Source organism: Phasianus colchicus, chromosome 20, assembly GCF_987193195.1.
Source record: "Phasianus colchicus chromosome 20, bPhaCol1.hap1.1, whole genome shotgun sequence".
Lineage (NCBI taxonomy): Eukaryota > Metazoa > Chordata > Aves > Galliformes > Phasianidae > Phasianus > Phasianus colchicus.
Window position 1 is genome coordinate 6,817,345 of NC_143455.1, and position 11,248 is coordinate 6,828,592.

An 11,248-nucleotide genomic window follows, 5' to 3' on the forward strand; every position below is an offset into this window, starting at 1 on the left:
TACCAATTTCAACCGCACTTCTACTTCAAAGCATTTCATAGGTTCAGGGTGGCATTTCTGCTTGAGATGTGCCTCAGAGCACTCAGGTCATCTCACAGCAGCCCAGGAAGGGAGTTTTGCATGGAGAATTCAATGTAGTTCCAGGCATGAAGCAGGGAGCTGAGTCTGCCATACTATAATGAATGTCCATGCAAGAAGGCCTGGAAGCAGGTAGAAGAGGAAATAAATTGGCTTCTTTTTTTTTCTTTCTTTCCTTTATTTTCAAGGGTGTTTCACAGTACGGCACCTAAATAGCTTGGTTTCAAAGCTGTCTTAAGCATCCCAAAGCCATCTGCAATAAAGAAATCCCAGCGTCGTTGCAGTGGGGTCTGGTCTGAAATAGTACAGTCACCCATGTCCTGGCACATTTTTCTAGGTAAATGGCAAAGGTTGGAATTGCAACGTCTTTGTAGGCTTGGAAATGGTTGAAGGACTTAATGGTTGAAGTGACTTTTCTACCTGTGATGACTTTGGACAGCGTCAGTAGACAATATGTCGGTCTTAGTCTCAGAGATTACCAGCATTGCTTTAATGAGTATTTCTCCTTCCTCACTCCATTTTTTTAAGGAAGAAGGGACAGGGAAGGAGGGAGGTGTGGGGAAGTACTGCAGAGAGGGGTGGCCATTAGAAGACAGCAGTAGGCAGCAGGACTGCGGCTCGTTACTGCTCATTTCAGAGGTGCCAAAGCTACATGGGACATCGTCATTATTATGGCTTAAAGTTGGCTAAGGTCACCCCGGTTCATCTGTTTTATACATTGGTAGCCTTCTACTTATTACTTGCCAAACAAACCTTTTTATTTTTGCACACGTTTATGTTGATTTTGTGGTTTCTGAAATTGGATTCTGGCTCCTACAGGCCTGTGTTTCCACGGCAACTACGGACCTTATCTGCTGCTGCTGTTTGGCAGACAGACAACAAGGCCTTTCAGTTTACTTCTCCCTTTTTTTTTTTTTTCTTTCTTTCTTTTTTTTTTTTTTAAATATTATTTTCTTTAAAAACCTTTTTCTTCATCATCATTTTCTTTTTTTTTTTTTTTTATTCCCCCCTCTTTTTATTATTTTTACTTTTCCCAGCCCCTGTCATTTAGAAATCACATAATTAATTGAGCACATCCTGTGCCACACGGAGCTGCCACGACTTTGAAGTCCCAATAGATCATTTTATAGAGCCATGGGTACCATTTTTTCCAGCGCAGCACCAGGCGCCAGTGAGAAGGCTTATGGAATTTAGCATATCCTACTCCAGGTATGATAAAGAAACCTTGGCACCTTCTGTTTGTTTTTACTAATTTCCTTTCCAAACTGCCTTTTCAATATAGAGGAAAGACCTCAGGACTTAAAGTTTGTTATTTTCTCTCCAAAGTTAGTCCCTGTTCCCCCTGCTCCCTCCCTCCCCTTCCTTTAAACCAGACTGAACTGCTTCTTCGCTTGGTGGTAAGTTTTCTTTTTTTTTTTTTCGTTTCTTTTCTTTTCTTCAGGAAAGTGTGCTCTGATTTAGCATCGTGTAGCTCGGAGCTGTTACTGATCCTAGAGCTGCAGCGAAGGCAGCCGAGGGAAAAAGACCCCGACAGGCTCTATTAACCCTTAAAATCAATAAATGATCTCATCACCTTCTCAAATACAGAAGAAGAAATAATAATGCAATAATTTACTTCAGTGGAGGAACAAGCCTTTGGGGGATTGATGCTGAAATCTATCCCCAAAGACGCTGCTGCTTGCACTAATGAAGAAGGGCTGCTTTCCCAAAAGGATGAAAATAAACTGCAGTGTCCCTCAGAAAGAGTGTGTGCATATATAGACATGGATAACAAACTTCTGCATGTGAAGAACAGAGAGAGGAAGACAGAAGATGGTAGAAACTTGCTACATCCAATGAACCCCTAGGTGAAGAGTAGCAGAGCCCCTTGGCAGGAGTAAGCTTTGCAGTGGCACCACCGTGCATCCTGCATTTGAAAAACAGGGCTGTGAAATCCCCTGAAACCTCTTTAAAAGAGAGGCAGGAACTCCCAGGGATGGGTTTACATCTGCTGGTTGTCATTTCTTTCTCCCACAATTCGAAAGGGCAAACATGGCCACTTGGAGGGGTTTGTAGGAAGGAGCTTATCCAAGATCAACCCCTGCAGAGTTATTGTCTCCTGTCTATAAAGATGGAAGTTCTGTCTCACAGAGAATAATAGAACATGAGATCTTTTGCACAGACATATCAAGCCAGCTTCTGACATCTAATGGGAAATTACATTTCTCTGTAGTCTATGAAATCCAGAAGATGATTTAGAATTCCCGTAGAAAAGATCTCCATGAAAATTTGAACAGATTTAAAACTATTTCTGGGCATATTTATGATTAATTTTTATAGAGCCACATTTATTTCATGGCCGCACAGGGCCTTATTCAAAATCCCATGTTGTAAATGAAAAGATTTCCATCGATTCCAATGGGCTTTGGATTAAACAGTTAAGAAATTTCCGTGAGGCTTAAAATGGGAAACGATTCATTACAAAATCCCAGAGGTTCATTTTTAAAAGCTGTGTATGTATGTAGCAGATACTTCTCTCTGTTAAATCTGCAGGACAAAACCCAGTACATTCAGTTATCTTTTGCCCGCAGATTCCCACTTATGTCTGTTCATTTGGATGGGAAGGTCTGATTATTGCCTGTCTGTATTCAATAATTAATTAATTAACATTGGATATCTCCAGCCACTCACAGCCCTCTTAATAACAACTGTGCTTGCAATGAACGTCTCACAACTGCACTGAACTATTTTTATGGATTACTGTACGCATTATTGTGCTTTGTAAGTGTTTTCACAGTTGCTCAGATCAGCTTGCTGTCTTCCTTCCTCTTTTCTCTCATCTGTTTGCTCTGTTTTCTGGAAAAGTCACACATTCTCTGTAGCTGAAAAACACCATGAACATTACATACAAGCTCCTGACCCAGCCAAGACACAGTTACATTCTGCAGATATTATAGATGTGAAAAACTTCAAAAGTCTTTCATTTAAGGCTGAAAATATGATGCAATCGGGAAAAAATCACATCATAGTTACTGAGTTATCCTAATGCTGCTCTTAGACACAAGGCCAGGTGAGGAGAAGCACACCAGCCTGGATGCCTTCAAGCCATTTCAAGGTTGGTTGTCTTGAAGTCTTCACTTTTGCTCGCATTGGTCTTAAAGACACTGATATTGCTTTAAAGTTGTGCTCAAAACTTTTCTTGGAGTTTCTGAATTCTTAAATTAGGGTTTTTATGTATATTAATGCCAGCAGGCAAAGAGTTACCAAGCACTTGAGCTGTGTGAGCCACAGGCTTTGTGGTTAGCTGGCTGACCCAGGGAAGACATTGAACAAAATGTTCTTCCTTCCAGTTAATTTTAAAAAGACAACAAAAATCCCATTTTTGTTTTGAAAATGCTTTTTAAACCCCTTTTTTTTTTTTTTTTTTTTTTTATGGGAGGGGGAGGAATTGAACGTAGTACTTCTGGGAAAGAAACTATCATGAATATCAAAGTGTTTCTGTATTGCAATGACCCATGCTGTTAGTGCTGAATTTTTTTCTCATTTGTATCAGACAGAACAACAGCAGAAGGTGCAACATTCCAACAGCTGACATCAACTGAACATCACAACGGCTGGCAAATGAAGCATGCAGGAAACATCACCTTTCTTTTCTTGGGAGCGAGGCTCTGCAGGCCAAAAGCCAAACTCTTGGGGGTGTGGAGAAGTTTTGCCATGTCATAAAGAGGGACACTACTCCAAGAATTAGCACAGGAGAAAGGACATTGAGGGCAGGTTGAGATTGGAGGGCACCTATACTCAGCTTACACCCTTACAGACACTGGGCTGAATGGTCAGTCAATTATTCTCCGGAATTTTGTGGAGTGCAGGCATGTCAGCTTGAAATATATGAACCTATCAATTTCAGTAACAAAACTCCATAAATCTGTCCTAGATTTGGACTCACAACAAAACCTGTAAGTTGGCAAATTTCAAATCGTTTGGGGGGGTGATATCACAAGCAGTTACCCACCAACTACCTAACATGGTCTTAGCAGGATGGAATATGAAAATTAAATATATATGTGTAAGCATGAGCAGTGAGTTAGTTAAAATAGCCACTGGCTTTTATGATAATTTTTCCAACTCTAGAACTTGTACAGTGCAAACCTACACGTTTTTCCATGCAAGACACAATGCAGACAATGAAGTTGCAGAAAATGTATGAGACTGGTTTTGTTTAACGTCAGTCTTCTCAATTTACTCCCACTGCCACTGCCCTCTGGATATTTTTATGGAAGTAAAAGAAAATGCTCCTTTTATATATAAGAGTTATGCATGTGGGTGACTCATTTAGCAATATTAATAAGAAGTAGACTTGGTTTTATTTTGAAATCTCCACAAAAATTATTGAAGTGAAAGAGAAAAATGGTCAAATCATAAAAAAAAGGCTCTTTACCAAATTAGGAAGGTTTTACCTTTCATATAGTGTCCCTCGTTTTGTGGAATAGCAAGATATTCTTAAAAAATAAAGTAAAAAAGAGAAGGAAATACATCATATGAGTTGTAAACAGAAGCTGTCCAAAGGAAAGCCAGGCTGGGAATTCTTTGTTGTTGTTACAGAGATATAGGAGCAGCCTGTGCCTGGAAAGGACTACGTGCTGTTCAGTTTGAGACACGCTTTGTTTCAAGGTGATAACAGCACATAATGCTGTAAGGCATGACTCTCCTCCTGAGCTGTCTGCATCTGTTCCCCATTGACTGCACATGGATTCTGCAGATGTGGAAGAGCTGCCTAACTTTCACAAAGCAAAAATGAAGTCAGAAGCCCATTTCTCATATGTTTCTGCTTTTGGTCACTGTCAGCATAGTGGTAGTTCAGTCTCAAACAGCTACATAGAAAGGGCTCTGACTTGCCCTCAGATTTTTACACAGCCTTTATGCCAAAAGGTCTTACACCTGCTGGAATCGGGTTAGTTTGGTTCCATAACACCATTCTGAAATGCAGTAGTAAAAAAAACAGTGATGGGGAAGACGGAGGAAGGACACATTCATAAATGTGAGACAAATAAAAGCAGTTTCAAGCCAAATGGCTTTCCAAATTCTACCAATGTAACCCTCCCCTTTTTCAGTTCATCCACTGAATTAAGAAATCACTCATTTCATGAGGCTTAGTGGGTACTTTTAACGGGCAAGTGAAAAGAAAGGACACAACATCAGTGAAAGCTCTGTGCAAGGTAACCCTGACGCAGAATCTGCCCCAGCCTGAGCTGCAGCACACGGTCTGAACGGTGTCCCAAGGGTCAGAGTTGTTTCTGACCTTTTGCTAGCATCTCTCCCCTACAGCAATAGAGCATTTCATTTCACTCCAGTGCAGAATTTTTCAAGGGTGGAAGCATCCATCTTTGATTTTCCCCATTGTGTGTGGCTGTGTAAAATAGCACCATCCATTAGGGCCAGCAACTGCTGTTCGCTGCTATTTGCTAGCTTTGCCTTGAACCAACCTATGCATATATTCACCAATAAATCCCTAGTAATTAAATTCTTCAGGGTTTGATCTTGCTCACAGGAGCAGAGTAATTTTTGTTCCCTTATGGATTAGATTATCCTGAAAGGTTACGATTCAAGCCTTTCCTTTTTCTCTGATATGATTCTTCCAGACCTTGGGACTGATAGGGCGCTGCACAGCACCAGGTCTATGTTTTCTCTGTAAATACAGCCTACAAAATTTCAACAAGTCAGCTCTTGTGTGCCACACCGAGAGATTGATGACAAACCACATTATTTTTCCCCTCCATATAACTGCCCACAATTACAACGGTACTCTCTCAAAACACAGGTTTGTTTTTGTCCGAGGAGGAAAGAGCGCAAAAACGGCCTGATATCTCAGTGCAGAGCTGGCAGCAACACTGAGAGGCATTATTTGTGGAAAATGCCCTTCTTCCCTCTCTGTTTTCCTATTCATGATAAAATACTGGATTTGATTCGGCCACATGTGCTTATGCAGAGCCACTAACTCATCAGCAAGGGGAGTCTCAATCCCAAGCCAAGGAAAAGATGGAATCATGACTTTGCAGGGCATGCTCAGCTCCCAGGCCTGCTCCTGTGATGGGGAAGTTGCCCCTAAAGCAAGACAGCTTGGGTCAAATTCATATTCTTACTGCCTGCTGTAGATCAGGTTTGCTGCATGGTTTTGATTTTGAAGCAAGGATCTGTATTTTCTGTTTCTCTTGGGTTGGACGATGACTGACTCAGCATGAGAATGCAATTCTGATCACAAATAGAATGCTTACTATGCACAAACCCACTGCTTTGTAAATTGCCAGCACCCCACAAATTGCAAAAACAAATTAAGAAAAGTAATAAAAGGCTCTGTTTCCAGAAAGAAAGACATCTTCCTGGAGAAGTGAGTCCACAGTGTCACCCTCCATCCCTTCTGAACTAATATACTGTTCCCTTATCTTCATCCTGATATTCCTCCTGTGTTTCGGTTGCATTGCTTTAGACATAATAAGACAGCAGTGCTGGGAAAACACTGATTGTTGGATGCTCTGATGACATTTCCAGAAATGCTGCTGTCTTCCAGATAACTGAATTCCCAGACTCAATTGCAAGCTTATGAGCAAAAGCAGCACCTGAAAAACAAGTCGTCTTACTTTCAAGTGAAAAATGCTTAGAGCATCAAACATATGTCAAAATCACTAATTTCTCCTGAAGCTGCTACAGGCTTATATCATCAATCATTCTGACACGCTGTACTTGAAGCAGTGCTGAAAAGATACAAGCCATTTACTCCAACACGTTTTCTTTATCTGCATCCACCCTTAAAAACTTCCATAATAGCACTGTAATCTTTGCATTCGCTGTTCATTATTTACAATATGGGTTTAACTTTAGTAGTTTGTATATGGAACGAGAATGACTGAGTCTTTCTTCATTCGGTAGCACTTCTATTCAAAACAAGGATGTGCAGCACATTCCTGAGTGATAAAGAACCCACTTGTGTTAACTTTCCACCTTTACACTTTGAAACATTCCTGCTAATTCCAGTGTTTTGGTTTGGTTTTAAGATTTCCATCTAAACAGTGGCATTCCAAGAGTCACAGATCGTTCAGAGTACTTTGGACACAAAATAAATGCCTGACTTCTCCAACTATGGCACATCTATTACCAAGGTTTGGCCATCTCTGGAAAAAAAATGGAGATTGAAGTGGGACAAATTTCATCAATCCAACATTTAAGGATCAGCATAGACAATTTCTTCAGTTTCCAGTCACTGTAAGCATTTTTTGATATGCATTAATGTCAGGCATACTGAACCCTAAAGTTTCTCAGTGTTTTCTGTGAGACTGTTGCGGTTTCTAAAGCTTATGTAGCTCTAACAAAGATACACAAGTTCCTCAAAGAACTATCTAAAATTCCTCTGAAATTCTAAACTGTAACTACATTGGTTGTTTGAAGCTAAACAGTTCTGAAATCTTAATCCTTCCTTGAAAACTCAGGCCCAAAATAACAAAAATATGGAAAATGAAATAATGTCTCGAGATTTCAGTCACGGATGAACCAGAACTAAAGAGCAGCCTTCCAAATTCTCGGTGATTTTCTGGAATCACAAAATAAATTAGAGAGTATGATCTCCGAACTGAAATGTTAATGTTCATTCCCCACATTCAAGAAGAATTTAATTCTAACGAAATACTTAGAAACCCAACCTTTGGTTCCAGGAGCACAATGAGTGTTGTCAGCAAATTAAGCTGCACGCAGCTCCTTGAGTGGGGGATTGGGAAGCATTTTAAAGAAGTTTTGGCACCAAAGCAGGATGGAGAGAATTGGGCCAATGCCTCGAGTAGCTCTGAAAATCCCACCAGTTTTCCATGCAATTTCTGACACCTCTCTGGAAAGTCTGCACAGCTTAATCCTGGGAGCTGCAGCCCTGCGCTTCAGCTGTTTGGAATGACTTGAGAATGAAGTTAACAGAAGTGGGAACTGTCTGCAGTGAACTCCAGAAATCCTTTTGCATTTCTAGCAATTATGTATCCCTTTTTTAATTATTATTATGTTGTTTCAACAAGCAGTCAATTCAGAATGTCGTGATCCATAAGACCGTCTGTAGACGCTTTGGGAGGCTTTTGCAGAGATGACAGGTCTCAAGATGTGGCTTTGCAGGAGTGATGAGTTGGGATATAGAGGTGAAAACGAGGGGAAGAGCCTACATTGTATTTCTTTTCCTCAAAAAAATAAAAAAAAAAAATAAAAAAAAAAATTAAAAAAAAGTAGAAAGAGAGCAATAAAGTAAAAGGCATTTCCTAAAGGTAGCCATTAAATCATTCAACACACCGATCCCCTGAGAGCAGAGAGGTTCCTCTTTCCTTTCCAGAACGGGTTTTTGCTAACCATTTCTCATCTAATGCTCAGTGTCTTCACCTGGCTCTCTCTGGGCATTTCCCCAGACTTCGTGCAGGAGGACAGCACAGCAGCTCTCAGAGATGGGCCTTTGCCCATAGATCACTTTCAAAGAATTTTTCAATAGGTCCCCAATGATGTCGACCAAGGGTTCTGGTTTGCTCGTGATAATGTGCTAATGCTCCGAGACCCAGCATAAATTTTCTCTACGCATCATCATTTGTCAAAGTCACAACATGGGGATGGAAACTACTAAAAAAAAAAAAAAAGAAAAAGAAAAAAAAAGAATCCAACCAAAGAAAAAAATAGTAGGAACAGATAGAAAAGGTGCTGTTCTGCTTTCTTCTTTTCCCCGTGACTTTTCCCTGCTCCTCTCCCCCCTTCTTCTCTCCTCTTAATCTGTAAAACATCTGATTGTACAGAACCAGTAAACAAAGGTCTTCATTTCTCCCTCCTATGAATGCATTTGTGATGGAAAATCAGAATTCATTATGGGAGCCTTTGCCACCTTTGGGTAGGAAAATGCTGTGGGAGAGTTGGTCAGTTGGTGCTCGGCCCCAAATAAGTCATAATTTGGGCTGATAAAGTGAGATGGAAAAACACGACCATCATAAAGGGGCCTAAAGGCTGATGGGATTTGCCTTTCATCATCTCAGAAGGAACGTCCCACAGACCACATCAAAATGTTCTCTACAGCTTGCTTAGAGGGAAAAGAAGTTGGGAGAAAGGAAGTCAAATTTGTTTCTGCCCTTTATGTCCCCTCTCTTTCTTTTCTACTAAGTTTCACTTTCCTTTTTTTGACTTGTATTTTTTTGTCCACCATCTCTTTGCCCCACTGCCCTCCCAGTTCAAGAAGACAATATGTGCATGTGGCAGTCAAACAAGAAAATAAGGCTGTTTCTCCAGCACCATGTGAAGACAACTGAATCTATGTGGAAAAAAAACACATCTACAGACCTGACATTTTATTCACCATCAACACAGCCAGGCCTTAGCTAGAAACAGATGAAAGCTGATAGAAACTGAAGGGAAAACATATATAAACGTATGGAGCCAAACCAATGGTGTCTCAGCAGAGATGTTCAGTGTTCTGCTGCTGATTTTAACCCAGTTATTAATAAATCCGTTGGCAGAAAATGACAACCCAGCCTTCCAAGCTCACTGAACATCACTCACTCGTGTAAGCAAGGCCACTGAAGTCATGCAAGCACTGATGCAAAGCTGTGATCAATACCACAATCCCTCAGATCGCTTTTATGTGAGTTTGGGTGGCAGAAGCCATCGTGCAATATTTTACAGAAGACCTTTGCAATCTGCAAAGCAATATTATCTAAACTATCAGTGAGTAGGCTTGGCAGTATCTGCTAGTCACTACTGGAGTCCCAGCACCAGCAAGAGAGCCTGGAAACTCAAACAAGATTCAAGTTAGCAGCCATTAAACTGCCCCTTTGTTGCAGTCTGTCATTTGATCTAGAGCAATTTTTGCCCTTAAATATTATATTAAACTCTGATCACTCTCCATGCATTGAAGTAGCACAGTTCCTACTTCCAGCTCTCAAGCAGGCTCTGAGGCTTTATCACTGGTGTACCCTTACAGACTGTATCTTAAATCACAGCATGAAATCGAGCCCTTTGCTTTGCTCGCTACCCATGCATGAGCCACATCAGCTGCTGGCAGCGCTCCTAGCCCTGGCATCCTTCCTCAGCAGCCTCCAGTCCAATTAGACTTTACCTCAGGTAACTCTTCAAAAGAAATCGCTAATAATCATAATGTGATGGCGACATGTCAGGAAAAAGAAACTAACAGCCTTAAATCCGGTATTAACCTGCAGTGGAAAACAAGCCATGGGGTATTTCCATGAGAAGTCTTGGAAGCCATACAATGGGTGGGAGGAAAGGGATGGGGAGAAGGGGAGGGCATGCCAGGATGGGACATGAAGGGGAATGGTCCTCGCCAAGGTCTGTCCCTGGTGCTCATGGACCAAGTTTCCTTTTTGAACCTCTACTGACAATTGCTACCTGTGGTAGAAGGGAAACATTTATGGAAGGCTTTCTCTGAAGAGCAGAAGGAGCTACATGATGCTATAACAACTATTTCTCTTTCTTTTTTAGTTCTGAGGAGAGCTTCCCCTTCCCACTGGGTCTGGTCCAGCCACACTTTCAGGCTTCCCTATACCCTAATCAGCCCCAAGTGCTGGATGTGGGATGTGTGGAGCAAGATGAGGCTCAGCTCTGGCACTGCCGCACTCTTTGCAGAAAGGATCCAAAGAGAGACGGAAAACCGAGAGGCAAACATGTGACACTCCATTCTTCTCCTACACGGGATTCCCTCCAGCTCAGCTGCACTGGGATGGAGGTGAGCAGAATGGTGCCAGCTATCTCATTCCATCCCCATCCTCGCATGATGGCTGTCCAGAGCCGCTCTGCTGTGATGGATGGGACCATTCTGCGGTAGTGCCAGTGGAAACTGGACCAATGCTAGTCCTCATCTGGTGGCTGTTTAGCTAGCTCTTTGTTAGGTATGCTTTCTATAAACAGATTATAAGAAAAAAAAAATGATGCTGGAATTACTGGGAGGAAACTGTATCTCGGTAGGCCAAATTAAACTTCATATAATAGCTCTTCTTTATGTGAGAAGAGAGTAATTTCTTCAAATATATCAAGGCGTATAATTACATACTTACAGAGTAAATTAAATACATTTTTGTAGCACAAATCAGATTGAATGTCAATTATGGCTTCCAAAAACACAGGTACTTAAAAAAAAATCCACTTTGTAAATTTAACTTATCAAGATAATTTTATTAAC